Consider the following 14,242-nt stretch of genomic DNA (forward strand, 5'->3'; position numbering starts at 1 on the left):
GCTAATTAGGATTACTTAAGTGTTGTTTGGTGATTGTATCCTCGTATTCGTGTATAGACGCTAGTACCGGAGACTATCAAGAGGAGGAGGTATTCTACCAAGAGGAAGAAGAAGAAAACTTTGATCACATCACCACTCAAGGCAAGCTAATATTCTTGCAAGATACCCTAAGGCAAAGCCCTACAAGAGCAAGGCCTCATCCCCCTTTTATTTATGCTTAATGATCCTATCCCAAGTTTTTACCTTACAAGTTTTTGACTTTGGTTTATCAAAGCTTACTTTTTGATTCATGATTTCACTTGGTTTAGATATAGATTAGAACAAGAGTATCAAACTTAGCCTAGAGCAATACAAGTTGCTTAGCACCCCTCATGACTAGTTGCTAGTGCTAAACAAATAAAATTGACTACTCTAGATGGGATCATGTGAAATGAAATGACTTTGAAAACCTTGGAATGATGATTCATTCTATTGAAAGATTTTGAAGGTGAATATGACTTGTGAATGACTTGGTGAATTTTACGAAAACCGATGGTTGGGTTCGGATGCGATACCATTCCAATTTTGAAAGTACCCCCACAATACCCAATATGGGTAAGGGCTTAACTAGAAATTTATGTGCTTTAGTATGGGTTCCCTCTAAACAAGCGTCATCGGGGTTAGGCCGAAGGCTGCCTCCACAACAAACAAAACGATGCGATATGACGTGGAATGAGGTGAATGTCCGGCCCAAGCCCCGTGCGCTTCCGGGTTGATCTGCGGTTTTCACCGGGAGGCCAAGCTCATGGGGAGAGGTGCCTATACTAGAGTATGTAAGTGAAAGGTTATGGTTGGTAGTCCGCATACGGAGTATGGTAAATCAGGGCCGCTTAACCCCGACGGATTATTGCAAATATTGTGGCACAAGTGTACGACCTCTGCAGAGTGTAGAACTATTCGAATAGCCGTGTCCACGGTTATGGACGGTTGGAAAGGCCATACTGTTCCGTCATCAGACCATTTTCAAAAATGTGACATATGACTTGGGACTTGAATTTTGAAAGGTGAATGGTGACTTTGAATTGAATCACAACGAGTTGTGGGAATGACACTAATGTTCCCACTTGAGTTAGTTTAGCAAATGAAGAGTCTTTTCTAAAATGTTTATGAAATAAACTTGGCTTTATGCAAATAAACCTAGAGCTTAGTATCCCCTTACTATAATTGATGGTGCTTACACTAGTATTAGTTTGCGAGTACTTTAAAAGTACTCATGGCTTTGTCCCCGGCTATTCAAATGGCCGGACTATGAAGGTGAACAAGCAAGTACGAGGAAGATGGACGAGCAGGACGTCTACGACAACTAGGACCGCTCCCGACGTCAAGCGTTGGCCTCGTGGATTAGATAGCCACTACTACTTCGCTTCCGCTATTTGTGATGTTCGTTGATCGGTAGATCAACTATTATTGTAATATTGGATCATGTGATCTACCTTTGTAAGACGATTATGTGCTGTAATAAATAATGACTCTATGATATTCAACTATTATGTCTCGCAACAACAATATTCCCGGGATTGCGATGTACGGCATAATAGGCATCCGGACTTAAAAATCCAGGTGTTGACAAGTTGGTATCAGAGCCATTGTTTGACCTTAGGAGACCCTAGTTAGAATGGACGTCCGAAAAACTTAGTTTCAAAACCAATGAAGTGAATATTTGTGAAAACATATTCTCACTCTTACCCTAGAGATCTTTTCAAAATAATAAATCCATGCTCTACTTTTATTTGAAATGGTACATAAAATTTTGCACACTTGATCACTTCATTAACTTACTTATCCTAATTGCTCACAGATGAAGTACCAATGGGAGTCCTATCAGCTTGGTTCCGGAGGCGACCTAAGGTTCGAAAAGGAGTTGAAGCAACTAGTGGACTATCTAGAACACCCGTATCCCGAGTTCTTCGGAATACCCCTCAAAAACCACTCCGGAGAACCACCTCGGTGGGACGTTTCTACCGATCTACGAAGGAAGCTTGATGCCCCGGTATGGGAAACCATCTCGGTTTTCTGTAACGGGAAACACTTGGAAGGAAGGACTAGTCAGAGCTATGCAAGAAGCAATTTTCCGTCTGTGCGGACAAAATAAGAACAAGATCAAGAACACTCGCTTCATCTACTACCCAAGACATGACTCCATGGGAAGACCGATGACCATGCCCCCACCACAACCAAAGATGAACCCCTATGAAGCACCTCGAGACTTCAGCAAGTACAAAACCCGCAGGGATTTGGACAACGCCCTCGCCTCTCGCCAAGCACATTACCCGTGAAGACGAAGAATTCCACCCTGAAGAGTAGTATCACCCAAGCACTTAAGTAGGTGTGAGTTGTATCAGGATCCCCTTGTATCGTAGAGCGATGAATGGTTCTTCAAACCAACGGTGTGTTAGCTTTGTAATGTATGATGCTTGGTATGAATGAAAAAAGTGTTGTTGGTTTTTACCCCCGCAACACTACTCAAGTTTTCAATATTATGAACTTTTTAAACTTTAACAAAACAAACCCTAGAAATTTCCCTCTTATCTTATCATCTACCTCAATGTTCAGATGGCCCCACCAACCCGCAACACCACCCAAGATGTCATGATGCAACTCGCTGCGTACGATGATGGCGGACCGAGAAGCCGAGAGAGCCGAACGCCAAGCAAACATTGCCGCACCGCAACGGATAGCTCGGAACAATCAAGGCCATGGAAACCACGATCACCCCGGATCGAAGCCGAAGAACTTTCAGCACACCAACCCGCCGGTATTCAACAAGACCGAAGAGCCCCTTGATGCCGATGACCGGCTCCGGACTATGGAGAACAACCTCGAAGTTGCGGGAGTTGAAGCCGCAGTAGAAGTACTCGTTCGCCACCCACTACCTCGTCGGACCCGCCGCAGCCTCGGTGGACAAGTGCCCGTGCAATGAATGCGGGACAAATGATGACCCGGGAAGACTTCAAGCTGAAGTTTAGCAAGTACCATGTGCCCCAAGGACCGATCAAGAAGATGAGAGACGAGTTCCGTGAACTCAAGCAAGGAAGGATGTCCGTGGTGGAATACCGCGACAGGTTTCTAACTCTGTCAAGGTACGCCCCGGATGAGACCGACACCAACGAGAAGAGGAAGGAAAGATTTCTGAACGGACTGCATGACGAGATGCAAACGTGTTAGTGAACATTCCGTTCGCCGACCTCGAAGCCCCGGTGGACTCAGCCATACGTGATGGAAGGAAAGCCGCATCGAGCCAATGAGAACCGCAAGCGCAGAATGATGAACCAGAGTGGACCCCACCATACCCGAAGTACCGCAATAACTCCTCCGGAGGATTCACCCCTGCAAACAACAGGCCACCCGCTCGGACTTATCGCCCCAACTACGCCAACAACAACGGAGGACCCCCGAAGCCCGGAGGCAACAACAACAACAACAACAACAATAGCCACCACAACAACAACAACCCCAACAACAGAAACAACAATGGGAACAACACCAACGTCAACACTGCCCCAATAACTGGAAGCAATACTGCTCCCGTCAACCCCAAGGACAAGTCCACGATCAACTCGCTATGAATGTGGAGTTGTGGGCCACTACTCCAATGAGTGCCCCAAGAAGCTTGCCAAGATTGCCGCCAACACCGCCGCACCCGCCCAAGAACAGCTGCCGCTTCGCCGGTAGAAGGAACCAGAACAACAACAACGGCCGCCTCTACCACATGATCGCCATCGAAGTCCAGGAAGCACCCCGCACCATGACCAAGTATGTCTTCCCGTTAATCAAAATGCTCAATCTCTCTTAGGAACCTAACTTTTCTTAAAATCTCGGACGAGATTTGTTTAAGGGGGAAGGGTTTGTAACATCCCAAGAATTTCAAAATAAAACAAATGAATTTCACTAGTTCCAAATTTTGGAACCAACAAAAACTTTTATTAAATGAAGTATGATACATAGTGATCTTGTTTAATTCTTGTGCTATTGCGATGATTGATTGTTATAGTAGTTTGAAATAAACTTAAATCCTAAACCTCACCCCTCTTTTCATCATCCTAGTTAAAATGAAATAAAAAGAAATTAAATAAGAAAAAGGCATATGTGCCTATGACTATAATTATAAATCTTTACCCTAAACCTTTCCACTTTGCATAGAGGTTTGGAAAACCTTCATACACCTTACCAAAGGCTTATCAAATCAAATCCAAGTGTTTTCCAAAGAAATTAAAAAGAAACTAAAAATGCCATAGAGGCATATGAGAGTAAAATAGCAAATTTGTGAATTTAAGAAAATTGACCCTAGGACTTGTTGTGAATGGTTGGATCACCTCCATATATCATTTCAACATTCAACAAAACCAATTGGGTCAAACCAAGTCAAATTAAAAATAAAATACCACATATGCATAAAAGCATATGTGACACATAGGCATTTCACCAAACATTGACCTAGGTCTATAAACCTTGACCAAATGGTATGAAACCATCTCTAAACCTAATATAACACTAAATGGACCCTAGCCCATGCCCAAGTGAAGCAAGATCAACCACTTACAAGTTTAGTAAAATTTGACACCTCATCTCTTATGTATTAAGGCCAAAATTGCAAACCTTTGAACAAGACCCTTTGATTTAGTTTCAATGCTCTTAAAATGTTTCTACACTCATAAGAACCACATTAGAGTCAACCAAAGTCAAATCCAATAGAGAGAATTCAAATGGTGAAGAATTTCCATTTTTACTCACATACACCATATGCCAAAATGCAAATCCTTCACCAAGGCCATAATTGCTTGCTTCCTTGCTTCTAAAATACTTCAATATGATAAACTAACACAATTGCATCATTGGATCAAGAATCAAATAAAGGGAAATCAAATAGGGAGAAGATTTCCAAATTTCACTCACATACATATTATGCCAAATTGCAAAACCTCAACCAAGGCCACCATTGCTTGATCTCTTGCTTGTAGAATGTTCATATATGATAAATAAACACATTTGCATCAAAGAAACCCAAAATTGAATCAAAGAAAATCTCAAACTCAACATACATGTGATAATGGTCATATGACCCATTTATAAAATCTTCCCCACTTTACCCCCCGTATTTCTCAAATACTAAACTAAACTTTGTCAACCATGACCATGTCATCCAAGACCATGTCAAGGTCAACAACTTTCATGTTGACCATCTCTGCTAATGTTGACTAGGTTGACCAGAAAGACAGGGACAAGTGGAGACTTTGAATCTATGTGAAGATCCTACCAAATTTGAAATCTCACAAACCTTAACCAAATCCACCACCACCACCACCATTCAATCATTTTATTTATATAAGTGAGCTCCACCAAAAAGAATTACAAAAATCCAAATAAAATTTCATGCGGCCATTTTCACAAACACATGGCGGGCATTGTTCCGCATTTTCAATACATGCTATTAACCTCCGGACTTTTGCCTAAATCACTTTCTATCCCCGATCATTGTGCTACCGGTACCCTCTCTCGCATCATCCTATGCCCCGCAGCCCCGCAAAAGGTGAAGCCAATGAGCAAAAACTCCACCATGCCGGCCATGATGGACATGCTCATGCTCAACCCTACCCCGGCCCTCTCCTCTCTACGTAACCTTGCCAAACTAGCTCCCCTCTCTCTGCTGAGCACACTAGACATCGTCCCGGGTTAAAGAGAACACGACAACGCCCTGGACACGCGTGATCACCACGACCGGCCACGCCGGAGCGTGCACCGCGAAGCACCCCGGACGCGCCGAGACGCCACCGTGCCCGGACGCGCTCGTCCATCCCTCCCTCTCTTCTCGTGCACCCGCGCCCTACACCGCACCCGAACCATGCTAGACAACCAACTAGGCTCGCGGGAACCATCTAGCCGTCGCCATGATCGCCGACCTGCCGCGCCGTGCATCGCGCGTACACCACCGCCGCCAGGACGCCACAGGCCATCATTTGGCTCGCCATCAAGCGCGCTAGCATCGTCTAGCCGTCGCCTACACGACGCGCATCCTAGCCTCGCCTCTTCGCACGCCGTAGACGCCGCGCCATGATCGACCCTTCACAAGCACACCACGGCCACCATGCGACCCTATAAAAGGAGATGATCGGCGCCTTCTCCCCGCATCCCATCCACTCCTCTCTTCTCACCGATCATTCCCCACCAATCAATTTCACTAGAACTCGCCGGAGTCGCCCCAATTCGAAGCTCGGAGCCGCCGGAGCCCGCAGATCCTCGCCATCGATCCCCGCCTCCCCAAGCTCCGCCACCGTACTCAGAGCCTCTACCACCTTGCCAACGTCGCCTCGACCCTCGCCATCGACCGCCGGCGGCCTACAGCTCCCTCCGACCCCCTAGGTACGCCGCCGGCACGCCGGCATCTCGTCGGAGACGACGAAGCCTCTCGGCCGTTCGATCGAGGTTCCGATCTAACGGATCCTATCGCTCGTACCGTTTCGCTGTTTTAACAGCCACCGACAGTGGCCCCTCACATGTCAGCCTGGCCCGCTGCGTGGTGAACGTGAGTTGGGCCGGCCCAGTTAGTTTAAATTGGTTAGCCCGTTTATTTTCCCGCGTGGCCCATTGATTCAAAAACCATTTAATCTATTTAGTTAAAATTCAATACTGCTGCCAACTTCAAAATTAAATAGTTTAAAATCTACTGAACCAAATTTAGCAAATTTTATATATTTGGAAAGCTCATGAAATTATCTAAATAATGGCACTGGCCTCATGTCCAAATTCGAAACTAAATTTAAATGATAAAAATAACAAGGCAGGGACTTTTCTGACTTCAAATAAATATTAGAAATTATCTATAAATGATTTTGAGTTGATTCCAACTCTAATAAATCACAATTGATGTCCTCTATTTGATTATGCAATAATATAGACAGGTTGTTTGTATGATCATGGACTAGATCAAAATATTGGCTATGTAGTCCATACTAGTCCATTTAAACTATAGCAAATTTTAGGATTTTAAATCTATGAGGTGTAGCACCTCATTTAAATCATTCTCACCAGTATTATGAAGTAATGTGTTGACCTTTAAATACTTAGTCTCATACTTGCTCACTTGTAGAATTTAAATCAACATAGTATTTAAATTGCACTAGTTATTTAAATCACATGAGATGATGAATCTCATTTAAATCACTTTTCTCAAATAATAAGTGTGAAGTGTTGACCTTGGTCAACATGGGATCATCCCTGGTTATTTTAAGAATATTAAATCACCTCAATAATAGTCCTTTAAAATTAGTTACAATTATGTGTTAACTCATATGAGAGATATTCCTCTCATTTAAATCTTGTTCTAAAGTAATTCAACATGAGGTAGTAATCATAGTCTATATAACCTCATATTGAATTATTTGGTGGCATCAAATCACTACCATGTTAGTATTAAATTACATGAGGTATGGAACCTCATTTAAATCATTTTCCCAAATGATAAGTATGAAGAGGTTGACTTTAGTCAACCTAGGTCATATTTTATTCATAAGAGAAATTAAATCTTAAGAAGATTCAATGAGAGGAAATTATTTTCTCACAAACTAAAGAGAAAACCTAACTCCATTTTCAATGAGAGGAAATTATTTTCCTATTACTAAATAAGGAAACCCTAGTATAATCTTGTGATAAATGTTAAGTAGTAATGCTAGATCATTGTGTGAGCCATTAAGGCTAATTAGGATTACTTAAGTGTTGTTTGGTGATTGTATCCTCGTATTCGTGTATAGACGCTAGTACCGGAGACTATCAAGAGGAGGAGGTATTCTACCAAGAGGAAGAAGAAGAAAACTTTGATCACATCACCACTCAAGGCAAGCTAATATTCTTGCAAGATACCCTAAGGCAAAGCCCTACAAGAGCAAGGCCTCATCCCCCTTTTATTTATGCTTAATGATCCTATCCCAAGTTTTTACCTTACAAGTTTTTGACTTTGGTTTATCAAAGCTTACTTTTTGATTCATGATTTCACTTGGTTTAGATATAGATTAGAACAAGAGTATCAAACTTAGCCTAGAGCAATACAAGTTGCTTAGCACCCCTCATGACTAGTTGCTAGTGCTAAACAAATAAAATTGACTACTCTAGATGGGATCATGTGAAATGAAATGACTTTGAAAACCTTGGAATGATGATTCATTCTATTGAAAGATTTTGAAGGTGAATATGACTTGTGAATGACTTGGTGAATTTTACGAAAACTGATGGTTGGGTTCGGATGCGATACCATTCCAATTTTGAAAGTACCCCCACAATACCCAATATGGGTAAGGGCTTAACTAGAAATTTATGTGCTTTAGTATGGGTTCCCTCTAAACAAGCGTCATCGGGGTTAGGCCGAAGGCTGCCTCCACAACAAACAAAACGATGCGATATGACGTGGAATGAGGTGAATGTCCGGCCCAAGCCCCGTGCGGTTCCCGGTTGATCGCGGTTTTTCACCGGGAGGCCAAGCTCATGGGGAGAGGTGCCTATACTAGAGTATGTAAGTGAAAGGTTATGGTTGGTAGTCCGCATACGGAGTATGGTAAATCAGTGGCCAGCTTAACCCCGACGGATTATTGCAAATATTGTGGCACAAGTGTACGACCTCTCGCAGAGTGTAGAACTATTCGAATAGCCGTGTCCACGGTTATGGACGGTTGGAAAGGCCATACCGTTCCGTCATCGACCATTTTCAAAAATGTGACATATGACTTGGGACTTGAATTTTGAAAGGTGAATGGTGACTTTGAATTGAATCACAACAGAGTTGTGGGAATGACACTAATGTTCCCACTTGAGTTAGTTTAGCAAATGAAGAGTCTTTTCTAAAATGTTTATGAAATAAACTTGGCTTTATGCAAATAAACCTAGAGCTTAGTATCCCCTTACTATAATTGATGGTGCTTACACTAGTATTAGTTTGCGAGTACTTTAAAAGTACTCATGGCTTTGTCCCCGGCTATTCAAATGGCCGTACTATGAAGGTGAACAGCGAGTACGAGGAAGATGGACAGCAGGACGTCTACGACAACTAGGACCGCTCCCGACGTCAAGCGTTGGCCTCGTGGATTAGATAGCCACTACTACTTCGCTTCCGCTATTTGTGATGTTCGTTGATCGGTAGATCAACTATTATTGTAATATTGGATCATGTGATCTACCTTTGTAAGACGATTATGTGCTGTAATAAATAATGACTCTATGATATTCAACTATTATGTCTCGCAACAACAATATTCCTGGGATTGCGATGTACGGCATAATAGGCATCTGGACTTAAAAAATCCGGGTGTTGACACATGTCATGTTAATTATCAAGTTATTACATATGTGTTGTTTATGATCTTGCATGCTCTCCGTTACTAGTAGAGGCTCTGGCCAAGTTTTTGCTTTTAACTCCAAGAGGGAGTATTTATGCTCGATAGTGGGTTCATGCCCGCATTGACACTCGGGACGAAGTGATGTAAAGTTCTAAGGTTGTGTTGTGCTCGTTGCCACTAGGGATAAAACGTTGGCGCTATGTCCGAGGATGTAGTTGTTGATTACATTACGCACCATACTTAATGCAATTGTCTCGTTGTTAGCAACTTAATACCGGAGGGGGTTCGGATGATAACCTCGAAGGTGGACTTTTTAGGCATAGATGCAGCTTGGATGGCGGTCTATGTACTTTGTCGTAATGCCCAATTAAATCTCACTATACTTATCATGTCATGTATGTGCATAGTTATGCCCTCTCTATTTGTCAATTGCCCGACTGTAATTTGTTCACCCAACATGCTTTTATCTTATGGGAGAGACACCTCTAGTGAACTGTGGACCCCGGTCCATTCTTTTAATACTGAAATACAAATCTGTTGCAATCCTTGTTTTTACTATTTTCTTTGCAAATAATCATCTTCCACACAATACGGTTAATCCTTTGTTACAGCAAGCCAGTGAGATTGACAACCTCACTGTTTCGTTGGGGCAAAGTACTTTGGTTGTGTTGTGCAGGTTCCACGTTGGCGCCGAATCCCCGGTGTTGCGCCGCACTACATCCCGCCGCCATCAACCTTCAACGTGCTTCTTGGCTCCTCCTGGTTCGATAAACCTTGGTTTCTTTCTGAGGGAAAACTTGCTGCTGTGCGCATCATACCTTCCTCTTGGGGTTGCCCAACGAACGTCTGAAATACACGCCATCAGGCGCGAGGTCTTGAAACTCTTCGCTGGGCGAAAGCTCTGTCTTGGCGGCCGGCCAGGACCGACGACGGTGACGCCTGTGGGCGCCGTATACTTCTTGAAGGCGTCGTCGAAGCGGGTGTTTCTTGTTCCCCACTCGGGCTCTCCGGGGGAAACCCTAGATCCCTCGTTGGATCGGGCGTGGGCGGCGCTGTTATCACCAGATTTTGGCCAAATCAGGAGATGGGTCGTAGGTGAGATGGGCTTGAAGGTTAAACGCGTGGAGGATCTCTGAAGCGGCCTGACACGGAGAAGTTGGGCTAAGTTGCCCATGTATCTGTATTATAGTAGATCGCATCTTAATTTAGAAGTTAGAGTTTTACCCGTGCACGCGTTAGGTGCACGCCTGAATTAGAAAGTCCCCCGGACTATAAAGATGTATCTAGGGTTTATGAAATAAACAATAAACGTTCAACACAAATCAATCTCGGCGCATCGCCAACTCCTTCGTCTCGAGGGTTTCTTCCGGTAAGCACCATGCTGCCTAGATCGCATCTTGCGATCTAGGCAGCACAAGCTTATTATGTTGTTCATGCGTTGCTCGTACTGAAGCCTTTTTGATGGCGAGCAATGTAGTTATCTTAGATGTGTTAGGGTTAGCATTGTTCTTCGTATCATATGCTGTCGTAGTGTAACCCCTATACATCTAGCCGCCCTTACACCTATCTTAGGTGTAGGGGCGGCACCCCGCTTGATCATTGTTTAGTAGATCCGATCCATTACGGTTGCTCCTTGTTCTTCAAGGATTAGTTTAATATCCGCAATAGTTAGGCCTTACAAAGGGTTGGAGGATCCAGCGGCGTGTAGGGTGGAGTTTGCTAGCCCTAGACAGGATGTTCCGGGGATCAACCTCGTGTTGGTTTTTAGGCCCCGTCTAGGATCGGCTTACGATCACCGTACGCGAGCGCGAGGCCCAATCGTGAGTAGGATGATCCGATTATGCGGTGAAAACCCTAAATCGTCGTAGATCGCTTTAGCTTTATCTTGATCAAGCAGGACCACCATATTTTCGTACACCTCGTACGAATCATGGGTGGATCGGCTCTTTGAGCCGATTCACAGGATAACCTGAGAGCCGATCGAGGCTCGTATTTAATGTTCACGTGTATGCCTGTTATCACCAAGATTTGACCGAGCCAGAGGTGGGCCGCAGTCAAGATGGGCTTAAGGAAATATACGTGGAGAATTATATGAATCGGCCTGTTATACCAAGTTGGGCTTAATTACCCGTGTATCTGTAACATATTAGATCTATTTTAGTTTAGAGATAGAATCTTAGTCGTGCACGGTTTAGTGCACGCCCACATTAGAAAGTCCCTCGGACTATAAATATGTACCTAGGGTTTATGGAATAAACAACAACTCACGTTCAACCCCAAAAACAAACCAATCTCGGCGCATCGCCAACTCCTTCGTCTCGAGGGTTTCTATCGGTAAGCGACATGCTCGCCTAGATCGCATCTTGCGATCTAGGCAGCACAAGCCCCACGTTGTTCATGCGTTGCTCGTATCGAAGCGTCTTTGATGGCGAGCAACGTAGTTATCATTAGATGTGTTAGGGTTAGCATTGTTCTTCGTTTAAGCATGCTTACGTAGTGCAACCCTTGCATATCTAGCCGTCCTCACACCTATCTCAGGTGTGGGGGCGCACCCCGCTTGATCATTATTTAGTAGATCCGATCCGTTACGATTGCTCCTTGTTCTACAAGGATTAGTTTAATATCTGCAATAGTTAGGCCTTACAAAGGGGGGGAGGATCCGGTGGCACGTAGGGTGGCGTTCGCAAGTTCTAAACGGGATGTTCCTAGGATCAACTTCATGTTGGTTTTTTGGCCTTGTTTAGAATCGGCTTACGAGCACCGTGCGTGGCCGCAAGGCCCAACCTGGAGTAGGATGATCCGATTATGCGGTGAAAACCCTAAATCGTCGTAGATCTCATTAGCTTCATCTTGATCAAGCAGGACCACCAAGTATTCGTGCACCCCGCACGGATCATGGGTGGATCGGCTCTTTGAGCCGATTCACAGGATAACCTGAGAGCCGATCGAGGCTCGTATTTAACGTTTACATGTATGCCCTGCAGGAAACTAAGCGAGGCATCCTCATCACCTTCCCCGACCAGGTATAGGTCAGGTGGCACGCCCTTGCACTTCGCAACGCCGCGTGTGACAGAAGAGCATTGCGGGCCGTCGCTCGGAGGGGTCTCAGCCAGCCGCAGCTCTAGGCTCTTCCCGGCTCTACGGTGTTGACAAGGCCGTTGCCCGCCGGTGGGTTTTGGCAGTCAACACATTCTGGCACGCCCGGTGGGACACTCGTCTACATCAACCACATCGCCATCTACATCTGAGATGGCGGACGGCACGCCGCTCACTTACGGGGATCCGCCCGACGACCTCAAGAAGCAATACAACGAGATCAAGGCTACCCTCGAAGCCGACCTCATCGGCTCTTTTCGCAGAACCCGTTCCGGTGGCATCGGATGGAAGGGGTTCTCACCGCAAGGTGCGCTCGATGGGATAGACCTCTCAACCCCGTCGGAGGAACGCACCGTGGGTCTGCGCGGCGGAGATCAACTACCCGGTGGCTCACTCGCTACACCGCCACTCGAGAACTTGGTCAACGTGTTGGAGCGTGTCGCTCCGCGCGTGATCCAGGAGATCATGAGCCACCGGTACTCGCCGTCGGGACCAGCTCTCGGGACGCATCAAGGAGAGTTGCCATTCCGAGTCCCGTCCACCGCTGCCATTTGCGTTGGCAGCACCAGCCTGAAGTGCCGACTACACCGGCATTCCTCGTCTACAGGATTGGTGGCGACCCTAGTGACTACCAGTTCTTAATGGAGGCGCCTAAGGAGATCCCTCATGGATACGCGTGCATGTATGTGCCGGATTGTGGTGATTGGGCACTCACAAACCAGGCCACAACATCGGGGACTCCGGCGAAGACAGGAGGAAAGTCGGCGACAGAGCAGACGTGGCTAACTAAATACGCCACGCCGACGAAACTCCCGAGCCCAGCTCCTGCAGATGGCTCACAGCTGGAAAAGCAAACATGGCAGGCCAAGTACGCCACCCCGGCGAACCTTCGAGTGCAACTCCTACGGCCAGCACAAGCGGATCAGATCAGTACCATACGGAGAGACCAATTCGGCATGATGCCGAAAAGAAGGGCAGTCGGCTATTCCAAGCCGTACCCCGACGATTACGAGATGATCCCGCTGCCACCTAAATATCGGCTCCCCGACTTCTCCAAATTCAGTGGATCAGATGGCTCCAGCTCCATCGAGCACATCAGCCGATATTTGGCTCAACTAGGACCGGCTTCAGTGTCGGATCAGCTACGCGTGAGGCTTTTTTCACAGTCCCTCACGGGATCGGCTTTTGGATGGTACACCTCCTTGCCAGCAAACTCCATCCAAACTTGGAAGCAATTGGAAGAACAGTTCCATATGCAATACCATTCGAAGCTTCCGAGTCCGGCATTGCCGATCTAGCACAACTACGTCGAAGCGCGGGGAAACGGTGACGGAATACATCCAGCGCTTCAGGAATCTTAGGAATCGATGTTATTCGGTTCGTATAACCGAAAAGGAAGCAGATCGAGTTGGCAGTAGCAGGCCTTGCAACACAGCTCAAGGACATGGCCTCCCAAGCAGATTATCCTCGCCGGCGCACATGGTTCGAAACTATCAGCATATGAACAGCGCCACCCCGACCTGTACCAAGACAAGTTCAAGCGTGCAGTAGTTATGGTCGATACAGAGGAAGATGAAGTGCCTGCGGGAGGCCAAGAGATAGCAGTGGCTGAGTGGACACAGGGGGGGACCCCTGTGGCCTCGCAAATGGGTGAAGCCACCGGGGCCGCCCGGGGATTTGATTTTGATGTGACCAAGACCGAACAAATCTTCGACCTCCTGCTCAAGGAGAAACAGCTTGACGATTCCCGAAGGTCTCAAATTCCCCTCGGCGAAAGAGCTAAACGG

The sequence above is a fragment of the Lolium rigidum genome, chromosome 1 (assembly GCF_022539505.1).
Source record: "Lolium rigidum isolate FL_2022 chromosome 1, APGP_CSIRO_Lrig_0.1, whole genome shotgun sequence".
NCBI lineage: Eukaryota > Viridiplantae > Streptophyta > Magnoliopsida > Poales > Poaceae > Lolium > Lolium rigidum.